This window comes from Thalassophryne amazonica, chromosome 16 (assembly GCF_902500255.1).
Source record: "Thalassophryne amazonica chromosome 16, fThaAma1.1, whole genome shotgun sequence".
Classification (NCBI taxonomy): Eukaryota; Metazoa; Chordata; class Actinopteri; order Batrachoidiformes; family Batrachoididae; genus Thalassophryne; species Thalassophryne amazonica.
Genome location: NC_047118.1, coordinates 4,078,614 through 4,092,933, shown reverse-complemented (window position 1 = coordinate 4,092,933; position 14,320 = coordinate 4,078,614). Strand labels below are relative to the sequence as shown.

General features: G+C 43.7%; 1 long non-coding RNA gene across 1 annotated transcript; it reads left to right on the top strand.

Annotated features, from left to right (window-relative positions):
- The first annotated feature begins 1,288 nt into the window (after positions 1 to 1,288).
- Positions 1,289 to 13,612, top strand: LOC117528541. The gene is made up of 3 exons (XR_004565806.1): positions 1,289 to 1,365; positions 8,043 to 8,049; positions 13,601 to 13,612. It is a non-coding gene; the product is annotated as an uncharacterized LOC117528541 (long non-coding RNA).
- The last annotated feature ends 708 nt before the right edge of the window (positions 13,613 to 14,320 follow it).

Here is a 14,320-nt window from a genome sequence, read left to right as displayed (position 1 = left end):
TGTCTCTCACAGCCACACAGCCACTGTTATTCCTGTCCACACACAAAATCTTTTCTTCAATCCTGTTTAAATGTAAATAGTGGTTTTCATGGACTCATATCCATTTTGTATTCTAGTTCTGTTAAGCGTAAGATCATTTTGTATCTCTGGCAGTGGAAATATTATTTGATTTCACATGTATTTGTTTCATTAACACATGGAGATTGTGAGCTCTCTCTCTCTCTCTCTCTGGTTTGATCTGAATAATAAACATAATTTTGGCAAATGCTGGAGTAATCTGAAACTGTTTTTAATGTGGAGAGTTAAGACCATTGTGTTGAGACCATTGTTAGTGGCAGTGCACTACTGGTTTATTGTGATTCTTTAATCTCAAATTAAAGCAAGGGTATTGGGATGGTTATTTGGTTTATGTGTGTGTTTCAAGAATGAGGGCCCCAAATGCTAATGCTCGATTTATGCTTCTACAACTTCGTAACTCTTTGGCTATGGAATGACGCTGACATGCACATGACCCTTTTAAAGTTCGCCATCGTGTCTTTATGCAATTTGCCACAAAAACAGCGGCTTTTTCTGGGTTAATTTGTCCCTCAATGAGTTTCTTTATACAATCATCAACCTCCAAATCAAAGGTAAGGCGTACAATTTCCTCCATGAACTGCAGGTCATTTGAGCATCTTTTTCTGACTCTGTGTTGTAAAGTTGGTCATATTTGCGGGCACACTGCAAAAATTATTAAAATATGACGGGACAAGAAGGAGTGAAAATGTAAAAGTGACAAATAACAGCCCATTGTGGTCTCAGTCATTTAGCAGGTACACATCATGGGGAAGGTTCGCAGCCACGCAGAAGACTCTGATCTAAATTTCTTTGGTTCATCATATCCAGGGATATGTGTGAAACCTAACACCATATTACAGTGCAGGAAACAAGCAGCATTTGATTAATAATCGCCGGCCTTGAATAAAGGCCTGCCTCGTTTAGGTGCTGGTGTCACAGACCCAACGGTCCCCCCTAAAAATCGGTCCACCCTGCCTTCACTGTGCATGCGTCATTTCGGAGCTGAGCAGCTCGTCTGAGAAAGAGTCTCCTCACCCAAAGCGATCAAATGGATTAATGGGATTATTAACCATCAGATGACAAAGTAGAACCTCTTAAATCATTTTAAAGTCAGTTTTAAGTCAGAGTTAAGACCATTGTGTTGAGACCATTGTTAGTGGCAGTGCACTACTGGTTTATTGTGATTCTTTAATCTCAATTTAAAGCAAGGGTATTGGGATGGTTATTTGGTTTATGTGTGTGTTTCAAGAATGAGGGCCCCATGTCTATATTTTGCCTAGGGCCCCAAAATGGCTAGATCCGCCCCTGGTTGCCTCATAGAGAGAAGGTCATGGGTTCGATTCCCACCTGTGGCCTTTCTGTGTGGAGTTTGCATGTTCTCCCCATCTTTGTGTGGGTTCTCTCTGGGTGCTCCGGCTTCCTCCTACATCCAAAGACATGATTGGATGAGTGAGTGTGTGTGCGTGTGTGTGTGTGTGTGTGTGTGTGTGGTGTGTGTGTGTGTGTGTGTGGTGTGTGTGTGTGTGTGTGTGTGTGTGTGTGTGTGTGTGTGTGTGTGTGTGTGTGTGTGTGTGTGTGTGTGTGTGTGTGTTGATGCCAGCTGTTGTAAATTAGATCAGTTTAACCTGCTGGCTGGAGGCTGTAGTCTAGGACTTTGTAAGAAGAAAAGCAAAGGATTGCCAGTTCAAAGTCACCATTTTTATTTATTTATTTATTGTTTGTTTTGCTTACTCAACTAATTAATTTAGCTCCCTGATCTCCCTGATTACAGTATAGTAAAAACTTTATATTAGTTTAGATATCATTTTGCCATTCATGACCTTTCAGTCACTGAATCTATTACATTTGGGGCAGATGTTCAGATGCTTCTTTGTGTATTTATAGTGATGCCAATTTTCACTTAGTATTCTACAGGATGTCGGTCTAAAGATATCTGGAAATAGAAATACACTTATGTGATGTCTTGTCAGGTATCTCAGTGCCATAGGTAGTCAGTCTACCAATATGCAGACCTGGGTTTAATTCCCAGCAATGCTACATGTCTGTTTTGTTGGACAAAACATTTCCTCTTCTTTATCCCAGTCCACACACCTGTAAATAGGTATCTGGCTTTGGCTGGGAAAGTAAAGCATGATGGACTGGTGTGCTGTCCAGGTGGAGTTGTTGGCACTATGATATCAGTGATAAGCACTGGTGCACCTCAGGGCCAGTATAGGGGTTACTTCTCCCATGTCACTTTTACATTCAGTTTTACAGCTCAATAAACTGCCCAGTAAAGATTAAAAGACACTACAAGAGGACAAGAAAAGGACCACACAAATAATCATTTACAATTCCAAAATGTAAAATTTAAAATAGGAGAAGTCCTCTTTCAATCTCAAAAGATAATTAATTATAGATTTGTATGTTGCCTACATTAGTTGAAAACTTCGGACTGACCTGACGTTCAATATTTTTCTGAAACTCTCAGCTTGTCTCAGTTGCCATGGTGCAAACTGCATGGAGTCTGCTATTTTTGATACTTCCTATAAGATGAAGTGTGATTTATCAGTAAAATTATCTCCACATATTCCATTGTTCAGAGTCACATTTAAAAAATTCCCCTTGATTGGGTTGAATAAAAAGTGTTTTCATCTGTATTTGTTGGTTTGAAAGCTTATTCTGCTCAATGACTTATGTACCAACTAAAATCAGAAAAAAACTGGGTTGGCATGGAAATTGCAAATTAAAAATAATTAAATAAATAAATAATGCAGTGATTAACTTTGACCTTATATCAATGTAAACAGAATTAACCCAAAATAGTTCATGTTTTTTTTTTTGTTTTTTTTTCTGACCCTGCTTTTTTGACTTCTTGACAACACTTTGGAAGGTCCTCTTCACCCTTGGTCTGGAGCAGACCATGTCTGTTTCTTATATAAAAAAGATCTGGCTCATAAGGCTTTTGTTTTTGCAGAGCAAAGTGTTAAATGCCATTTGTGAATGTAACTCTATAATGTAGTGCTGACAAAAGTTTCTCAAAGTGAAGTTAAGTCACTAGCCCATGTGGTTATATCAGCTATTGATGAATGACTGTTCATCATGCAGTGCCACCTGAGGTGTCAGACATCACGGGTGTTCATGATAGGCTTCCCTCAACCTTTACACCCTAAAAATCCTCCAGATTCTTTGAATCATTGAATTATATCATGCATTATAGAAAGAGAAACATCCATCCATCCATCCATTTTCTTCCACTTTATCCGGAGTCGGGTCACGGGGGCAGCAGGTCAAGCAAAACCACCCAGACCTCCCAATCCACACACACCTCCCCCAGCTCCTCCGGGGGAACCCCAAGGCGTTCCCAAGCCAGCTGAGAGATGTAGTCCCTCCAGCGTGTCCTGGGTCTTCCCCGGTGCCTCCTCCCAATGGGACGTGCCCGGAACACCTCTCCAGCGAGGCATCCAGGGGGCATCCGGAAAAGATGCCTGAGCCACCTCAACTGACTCCTTTCGACATGGAGGAGCAGCAGCTCAACTCCAAGCTCCTCCCGAGTGACTGAGCTCCTCACCCTATCTCTAAAGGAGAGCCCAGCCACCCTGCGGAGGAAACTCATCTCGGCCGCTTGTACTCGCGATCTCGTTCTTTCGGTCATGAGCCAAATCTCATGACCATAGGTGAGGATCGGAACATAGATTGATCGGTAAATCGAGAGCTTTGCTCCCCTACTCAGCTCTCTCTTCACCACGACGGTCTGATACAGCGACCGCATCACTGCAGATGCTGCACCGATCCATCTATCGATCTCACGCTCCATCCGTCCCTCACTCGTGAACAAGACCCCGAGATACTTAATTCCTCCACTTGAGGCAAGGAAGAGGGCAAAGTACCTTTTTCCGGTCGAGAACCATGGCCTCAGATTTGGAGGTGCTGATTTTCATCCCGGATGCTTCACACTCAGCTGCAAACCGCCCCAGTGCACGCTGAAGGTCCTGATTTGACAAAGCCAACAAAACCACATCGTCCACAAACAGCAGAGATGAGATTCTGTGGTTCCCAAACCAGACCCCCTCTACACCCTGGCTGCGCCTAGAAATTCTGTCCATAAAAATAATGAACAGAACCGGTGACAAAGGGCAGCCCTGGCGGAGGCCAATGTGCACTGGAAACAGGTTTGACTTACTACCGGCAATGCGAACCAAGCTTCTGCTGCGGTTGTACAGGGACCGGATAGCCCTTAGCAAAGGACCCTGGACCCCGTACTCCCAGAGCATCCCCCACAGGGTGCCCCGAGGGACATGGTCGAATGCCTTCTCCAGATCAACAAAACACATGTGGACTGGTTGGGCGAACTCCCATGAACCCTCGAGCACCCGATGGAGCATGTAGAGTTGGTCCAGTGTGCCGCGACCAGGACGAAAACCACACTGCTCCTCCTGAATCCGAGGTTCGACTATCGGTTGAATTCTCCTCTCCAGTACTCTGGAATAGACCTTACCGGGGAGGCTGAGGAGTGTGATCCCCCTATAGTTGGAACACACCCTCCGGTCCCCCTTCTTAAACAGAGGGACCACCACCCCGGTCTGCCAATCCAGAGGCACTGTCCCCGACTGCCACGCGATGTTGCAGAGGCGTGTCAGCCAAGACAGTCCCACAACATCCAGAGACTTAAGGTACTCAGGACGGATTTCATCCACCCCAGGAGCCTTGCCACGGAGGAGCTTTCTAACCACCTCGGTGACTTCGGCCTGGGTAATGGATGAGTCTGCCTCTGAGTCCCCAGTCTCTGCTTCCTCTTCGGAAGACGTGACGATGGGATTTAGGAGATCCTCAAAGTATTCCTTCCACCGCCCAACAACATCCCCAGTCAGGGTCAACAGCTCCCCACCCGCACCGTAGACAGTGCTGGTGGAGAGCTGCTTCTGCCTCCTGAGGCGTTGGACGGTTTGCCAGAATTTCTTCTAGGATGACCGATAGTCCTCCTCCATGGCCTCCCCGAACTCCTCCCAGCCCCGGGTTTTTGCCTCTGTGACCGCACGGGCTGCGGCACACGTGGCCTGCCGGTACCTGTCAGCTGCCTCCGGGGTCCCACCTACCAACAAAGATAAGTAAGACTCCTTCTTCAGCTTGACGGTATCCCTTACTTTTGGCATCCACCACCGGGTTCGGGGATTGCCGCCGCGACAGGCACCAGAGACCTTGTGACCACAGCTGCGAGTGGCCGCATCGACAATAAAGGTGGAGAACATGGTCCACTTGGACTCCATGTCTCCAACCTCCCCCAGGATCTGGGAGAAGCTCTCCCGGAGATGGGAGTTGAAGACCTCGCTGAAAAAGGGTTCCGCCAGTCGTTCCCGCAGCGACCTCACGATACGTTTGGGCATGCCAGGTCTGACTGGCTTCCTTCCCCTCCCAGTGGATCCAACTCACCACCAGGTAGTGATCAGTCGACAGCTCAGCCCCTCTCTTCACTCGAGTGTCCGAGACATGTGGCCGAAGGTCAGATGATACGACTACAAAGTCGATCATCGACCTCTGGCTCAGGGTGTCCTGGTGCCATGTGCACTTATGGACATCCTTGTGCTCGAACATGGTGCTCGTGATGGACAAACTGTGACTAGCACCAGAAGTCACTGAACACCACTCGGGTTCAGATCGGGGAGGCCGTGCTTCCTGATCACCCCCCTCTCCAGGTCTCACTGTCGCTGCCCACAGTGGGCACTGAAATCCCCCAATGAGAACAACGGAGTCCCCAGTTGGAGCGCTATCTAGTACCACTCCCAGGGACTCCAAGAAGGGTGGGGCCCTGGCTCCGCCATACTGGGCGACATCTCGGTCCTTGATTTTTTACTGGTCATGGGAGCTTCTGAACTGCCCTTAGTCTGACCCGTCACCTAGGTCCTGTTTGCCTTGGGAGACCCTACAAGGGGCACAAAGCCCCCAACAACATAGCTCCTAGGATCATCCGGGTACGCAAACTCCCTCACCACCGATAAGGTGGCAGCTCAGAGGGGAGAAACTAAGATACTGTATATCAAACAGAATTTCAATAATTTGCTCATGCATTTGTTGGCAAAGTGGAAATCCTCTGGTAACCTTTGATCCTCAAAGATTCTGCCTTTCATGGAAACTGCTTTTGTACTAAATCATGAACATGATCACCTGTTGACATCACCTGTTTAAATTATTATTATTATTTTTTTTACCTCATTACTAGCCCTAAATTAGCCCATCCCAGCAGTTGCAGGCTTGAAATGCAGTAATGGATGTGTTTTAACAATGTAATGAAGTTTACCACACAAAACGTGAATATATTGAGTTTATACTGACTGCAAAGAAATAGAAGGTCAAAGTTTTCCACCTTAACTTTCCTGATTAGGGTTTTAAGAAACAAACATGCAAACCCTTGAATAACAGGGGTGATGTATCATTTCTACTTTGAAAAGATTTGTGACTCCATCAGAGTGTGTTGGGATCATTTTGATGTGTGATAACTGTTTAAGCCTTGGGCTGGGCAATCTGCTTCTTTGGCTGCTCCCATTAGGGCTCACACAGCAGATCATATGTTTCTATCACTCTGTCTGCATCTTCCTTTGCATATCCTTCTTCACCACATCCATAAACTTCTTTTTTGACATTTCTCTTCTACGCTGCCTGAGGCCTCCATCCTCGGCATCATTCTCCATCCACTACACCCTGCTTGCCTTTCTTCTTTATCTCCTCGAAACACTCTCCATTACTTTCAGCAGTTGATGTTAATTGAAAGTCATCACCGCCATCCACCTGCCCCACTGTACTCCATGTAATCACACGTTCCACTGGTCAGCCAAATTATTCCGGCATATATACTCCATTTCCTCCAATAACTTTCATTCTCCTTAATTCCTCTTTCATTCCCCTTCTCTCCACAGTCTATCTTCTGTCTCTGGGCTTGTCTCAGTGTGCTTCCTATTGTCACAACACTGTAAAAAAATTCAGTTGTTTTTACGGAAAATTCTGGCAGCTGTGATTGCCAGAGGAATTCTGTAAAAATACAGGAATTATATAATGGTTTTCATATAAAATATGTAAATTTTTGCCGTTTATACCTGTTGTAATTTACAAAAAACCCTGTAATGTAATGGCCCTTTCCTGTTGAATTTGCATGGCCATGCTGTTATTAAACAATTTTTTTGTGTAATATTTACACATATAGTAAGACCCTTTGGCTGCTGCCTGGTTTTTCACTCAGGGTTACCACAGCAGATCCAGGTGGGTCTGCATGTTGATTTTGCACAAGTTTACACCAGCTGTCCTTCCTGAGAAAACTCCACATTACATGGAGAAACGTGGCAGTGGTGGGCACTGAATGGAGAACTTCCACACTGAAATCAAGTGCACTAACTACATGGTCTGAGAGAACAGAATCAGTCCACTTCACTGAGATTTTAAGTGATTTTACGTGAGATTTTAAGTGTCATGTAATTTTAACTGTATTGCCAGCCCAGTCTCACTTTTTTTTTTTTTTGTAGTTGTTTGTTTGTTTGTTTTTCGTGCTCCTATGACAAAATCAGTCAAATTTTTGTGACAGGTTTTTTTTTTAACTCACTATTACTAACCTTACTCCTACCCCCAACCTTAACCTTAACCATAACCTAATCCTACTCCTTCTCCCCACCGTAACCATAACCACCACCCCTGTTTCACATTTTATTTCATGCAGCCCTCACGGAATGAATTAGAATGAATTTGTGCTGTCATGACGAAAATGAGGCAGTTTTCATTTCAATATCACGAACCAATAGATTAATGTATATTTCGTGCTGCTGAATCACGACTTGCCATGAGACTGGGTTGGTATTGCACCGTTACTGGTATTGTGGTTTTTCTGTATTTAAACTATTTTACTATAACTATATTAGCAGGCTTGGGGAGTAACGGAATACATGTAACGGCGTTACGTAATTAGGATACAAAAAAAAGGTAACTGTATTCCGCTACAGTTACAGAAAAAAAGACGTATTCAGATTACAGGTATATTTAGTAAAAATGGGGATTACTTCACAGGATTACAATTTTAATGCATTTTATGATATTATCTGTATATATTTTTTTTTCTTTGAAACGAAAACATGAACAGCTACATGATGTCTCCTAACCAGGCAAAATACTGATGAAGTACCCGGATGTTAATGCATTTTCAATGGAGATTCGCGACTGAACACTCAGAAAAATGCTCGCAAAATACATGTTAAAAAAATGCCATTTTGACCTGGATATCGAGCCAGTAAAATTAAATTACATTAAATTATGTCAGGAAAGTATTAAACTTACTCGGACACATACATACATTCCCAAATATTAGTGTTAAACGTTACACGGATCTGCGCTGTTCAAGCTGCTGAGCTGATCCGTCCTGCTGCAGCTGTTCAACGCAGCGCGGCTCCTAAAACCATTACAATACATTTATATATATATTATATTTTTACACAATTATCCTTTATTGACCGAGTTTCATTCATGAAGTCAGTGGTGTGTGTGTGTGTGTGTGGGTGTGACTGTGAGCGGCACAGCGCGGGTCATTATAATCTCATTATTTTAAGGTGCAAATTTAAAAAAATCCCCAGTCTTGTCGAACAATTTTAATCACTAACGACAAGTATTTTAACTAGACTTTGGTCTAGCAGTGGAAAATATCAACTAGACATAAGTGAAGAGTTAATGGTCCGTGTCATCGGGCCACACAGGTACGTCAGGAAACATACAGCTGTTTATCATCCAAATATCACAGACAAAGTGACAAGAAGAACCAAAACCACTTACTTATGGAAGGAAATATTGTCTCCCTTGTTTCTCCGTTTGTGACTTTGCCAACATGCGCAGCTTTCCGGCATATTCCACCTGTTTCTTGAACTTCTATTCACGCAAATCACTAACTTGCCCGGAATTAAAATGGCGACCACGCCTCCTTACTGACAGGATTTACTTATTGTTTTTCATTATGATGTTGTTCTTATTTTGAAAGTTCAATAAGTGGACTGATATGTTAAACATGGTGCGAATTTACATTTTTTTTTTTTGTATATTGTTTCTGCCACTTTTAATTACAAATTCATCCGCACACGCCTGAGTTTTCATTATCTTTCATTTGTTTGGCATTTTTTTGTTGAAAATTTAGCAGGTGAACACTGGGTGTGTTTAAAACAATATTGTGGTGCTCTTAATTCATAATGTGAAGTAAAACAGAGCACATGCCATGGAAAAGAAACAGTTTTATTTTTGCTTAATAAACTGTACTATGTGGTCAAGACTATTTATATTTAGTTTCTTTGGTCTGTATTAGCATATCTGATATTTGAGTAATCCAGAAGTAATTGAAAGTACTCAAATTACATTACTTTAATATTATGGTACTTGGATTATGTTACTGACTACATTTTTTCAACAGGTAACTAGTAACTGTATTGGAATACATTTTTAAAGTAACCCTCCCAACCCTGTATATTAGTTATTTGTAAATTCTACAATGGTATATGATTATTTTAACATATTTGTACGGTTAAATTCACAGTTCAGTTTTGTTACACATTTTACAAATTTTTGCTGTCAACTAAACGCTACCCCATTATTTTTATTTTTACAGTTATTTTATGCCATAATTTTACAGAGGTTCCCCGTTAATTTCACAGACTTTTTTCTTTTTTTTTTACAGTGTACAATCACAGTGTCATCTGTGGACACTCCTGTCTGATCTTTACTATCAACCTGTCCATCACTATTACAAATCAGAAAGTTTGGAAAATTACCCTTCTTACTGCTGTAAAACAGTCTGGTTCAGAATCAGAATCAGAATCAGAAGAAGTTTATTGCCAATGAACAGGATTCACAGACTAGGAATTTGCTTCGATATAATGGTGCAACATTAAACAGCGAGCAATATAAAATGCTGAGATAAAATATACAATATGTGCCAAAATAAGACAAAATATAAGATAAAAAATGACATATAAAATATGAAAGGCTGTGTGCAACAGAAAAACAGAAAGAAAGAGGAATAGAAAAAAACAGTGCAGTGGGAGGAGTGCAATTAAAACCAAAGTACATTGTCTAAAGTGACCCGTGATAAAATGATAAAGTGACAGAGTTAAGGTTAAGGTGACTGAGTTATGAGGAGTTCATGAGTCTAACGGCAGAGGGGAAGAAACTGTTCTTATGGTGGGAGGTTCTGGTCCGGATGGACCATAGCCTCCTGCCCGAGGGGAGTGGTTTGAACAGACCGTGTGCAGGGTGAGAAGGGTCAGCTGTGATCCGACCTGCTCGGCCCAGAGTCCTGGAGACGTGCAGGTCGTGGAGAGATGGAAGGCTACAGCCAATCACCTTCTCAGCAGAGGCCACAATGCGCTGCAGTCTGTGTCTGTCCCTGGCTGTGGCCCCGGCGTACCACACCGTGATGGAGGAGCAGAGGATGGACTCGATGATGGCCGTGTAGAACTGCACCATCAGCTGGACAGGCAGCTTGGCCTTCTTCAGCTGCCGCACGAAGTACATCCTCTGCTGGGCCTTCTTGATGAATGAGCTGATGGTTGACTCCCACTTGAGGTCCTGGGTGATGATGGTGCCGAGGAAGCGGTGACAGACCACAGTGGTGATGGGGCTGTTGGGGAGGGCGGGGGGCTGTGACTTTCCTGAAGTCCACGATCATCTCCACTGTTTTCTGGGCGTTGAGCTCCAAGTAGTTGCTGCTGCACCAGGTCACCAGCCGGTCCACCTCCCTCCTGTAGGCAGACTCATCCCCATCCGAAATGAGTCCGATGAGGGTGGTGTCGTTCGCAAACTTGATGAGCTTTACAGAGTCGTGGTTGGAGGTGCAGCAGTTAGTGTAGAGGGAGAAGAGCAGAGGGGAAAGGACACAGCCCTGTGGAGATCCTGTGCTGAGAGCCCGAGTGTTCGAGACATTCTTTCCCAGCCTCACACGCTGACTCCGGTCCGTCAGGAAGTCTGTGATCCACCTGCAGGTGGAGTCGGGCACGTGGAGCAGAGAAAACCTGTCCTGGAGCAAAGCCGGAAGGATGGTGTTGAATGCAGAGCTGAAGTCCACAAACAGGATCCTAGCGTAGGTTCCTGGGGAGTCCAGGTGCTGCAGGATGGAGTGCAGGGCCAGGTTTATGGCGTCGTCTACAGACCTGTTGGCTCTGTAGGCAAACTGCAGGGGGTCCAGGAGGGGGTCGGTGATGGACTTCAGGTGGGATAAAACCAGGTGTTCGAAGGTCTTCATGACTACAGACGTGAGATCCACAGGCCTGTAGTCATTAAATCCAGTGACGCGTGGTTTCTTGGGGACTGGAACTATAATGGAGGACTTGAAGCAGACTGGAACATGGCATGACTCCAGGGAGGTGTTGAAGATCCCCGTGAAGACTGGGGCAAGCTCATCAGCACAGTGTCTCAGGGTGGCAGGAGAGACACAGTCTGGTCCCGGGGCCTTACGTGGATTCAGCCTTTTGAAGTGTCTTCTCACGTCCTCCTCTTGGACGGAGAGGGCAACGGGGGGAGGGGGGAGGGCAGCGGTGAGAGGGGGGAGGTCCATGGTGTTTGAATATCCAGTTGTGTGGGGGGTGGGGAGGTGTGAGTCCTTGTCTTCAAAGCGTGAATAGAAGACGTTCATTGCCAGCCATCCTTAATATCAGCAACCCAGTCCTGGTACATCCCCTTGACATCAGACTTCAGCACATTTCCATCTGCATCCTCTGTAATCCTTTGTTAGTCCCAGTTTATCTTGAACTGCGATTGGTCAATTTTGCAAGGATACCATCTAAGTCTAAGGCACACCTGTGCACTAATCATGGTGTCTAATCAGCATCTTGGTATGGCACACCTGTGAGGTGGGAAGGATTATCTCAGCAAAGGAGAAGTGCTCACTATCACAGATTTAGACTGGTTTGTGAACAATATTTGAGAGAAATGGTGATATTGTGTATGTGGAAAAGTTTTAGATCTTTGAGTTCATCTCGTACAAAATGGGAGCAAAACCAAAAGTGTTGCGTTTATATTTTTGTTGAGTGTATCTATCTGTCTATCTATCTATCTATCTATCTATCTATCTATCTATCTATCTATCTATCTATCTATCTATCTATCTATCTATCTATCTATCTATCTATCTATCTATCTATCTATCTATCTATCTATCTATCTATCTATCTATCTATCTATCTATCTATCTATCTGTGTATAGATAGATAGATCTAAATCACACCTGACCTCTCTGTGGCCTCAACAGCTATGGGCAAGAACAATTAAATAAAAGATCAAATATTACAGATTTTAATAGTCCAGATTTTTTTTTTTTTTTTAATTTTTTTTTTGCATATCCACAAAAGTTTGTATCATTCTGGCATTTTGTCCACACAGAACCAATGTTTTCGGAGCCCAAAACAGATTCCTGGAATGGTAAAGTCTCAAAACTCTGCCATTGGATTTCTGTATGTACAAGCAATATGAAACTTTTGTGAAACAGTGATGTCATAGCCCCAACTCTAGAACACCAGCCTGAACCCCGGCCACAAGAAGTCACGTCTTTTTCTGTCTGGTATCTCGAACACTGCTCCTGAAACCCATGACATGATTTCCAGTCAACATTATCTTGCAGTTGACTTTTAATCCAGTGTGGCTCGAAGCAGAAGTTCGACTACGTATGCGCCACATTTTTGCATTTTGTGGGGGCGTTTCAGCACCACCTACAGGCCTGGCATGCGTACTACAGTGTTTTCAGTGATTTCCCGTATAAGCAGATATTTCTGGTTATGGTGTTGTGTTTTATGGAACACTTAGATCATGTCTGTTGGCGTGTGGACACGGCCATAGTGAAGAACCACGGCCTAATCGGTTGCGTCGGCCTCACAGAGGGCAGGAGCAGCCGGCGTGGATCTGAAGCCGCCAAAAACAAGCAGGCAGCCACACAGCAAACCTCAGCCTGGCTGTCAGTCTCACAGCTGCTCTCTTTTCATCTTTGCTCCCTCCCTGCCATTCTCCAAACCAGCATTTCAATATGCCGTCCTTCATCCTTCATTTCTCAGAAGATTCCATTTACCTTCTCGATGTATTTCACTGTTGCATTTTTCAACTTTTTGTTTTGTCCTTTCGTTGAGTGTCCCCACCCTTCGCTTTGCTGTCCCTCTTCGTCGAAAGCAATCACGCATCCTCTGTTCTCCCTTTATTTACATGACACTGAGGTTCTCTCAGAGGCAGGTCTGGGTGGCAAGAAGGCAGGCTTTTACAAAATACTTCAGCTTTAATATCTATCCCTCGCTTTTCATCACAACCCGAGAGCTTCATAGCAGAACTAACAGTCCTCACGTAATCGCATTGTCCTTCTGTAAATATCATAGGCCCAGTCTCATCTTTATTTTATTACCACCTCAATCGCTAAAGACCCCCAGTGTGGACCAATATCAGTTAGGCTCGAAGCCCAGCTGGCACCCGTCTCATATCGTACACCCCCGCCCAGCACAAAGCACTACATATGAAACTCAAAGGATTCCCTCAGTATGGCAGGGAATAAAAATGATCCGGAGCAATAGATCAGAGACCTTAATATTCCATTCCTAATCAGAACAATACATCATTCAGAGAGACAGAGAGACAGAGAGAGAGAGAGAGAGAGAGAGAGAGAAATCTCATTTAATATCAGACAAAGCATTTGGTGCATGTCTTTAAAAATGTATGTTACACACGGAGAGGTTACATCTACAGCCTCCAGAAAACTGACGCGGCCCTATGGGCAAAAACAACTTCCTCCTCCATAATGTTTAATCATATGAGAAGCAGTTTGTGCCATCGGGGCTTAAAGGTTCAACAAAAGTCATCTTATTTTTCCTTCTCTTCTCTTCTTTTTTTTTTTTTATGATTTTGAAATCCACAGAAGAATAATCCTTCAAAACAATTACAGGAGGGGTAAAATCTGCTGAGATGCTCCGAGCGGTGCCTCATTTGCATGAAGTGCAAGAACACAAACCTGAGGTGTGGTTAAGGAAACAAAAACAAACAGAAAATGCTAATGAACGCTGTCCTGGTTGTACTGCGGTTGAACGCCAACTGCACTGATCTCAAGCATTCCAATACATTACAATTTGAATTGTAAATTACCTTTTTGCACCACGAATGTAGAGAAAATCATCCCTGTAAACTTTTACATTTGTATTAACTCACAACTTATGACCTCCTCAAAAACGTTTAATAATACAACAAGGGTACATTAACTGACATTAGTTAATGCAGTGATAAACATTAAGTAATGAACTCACAG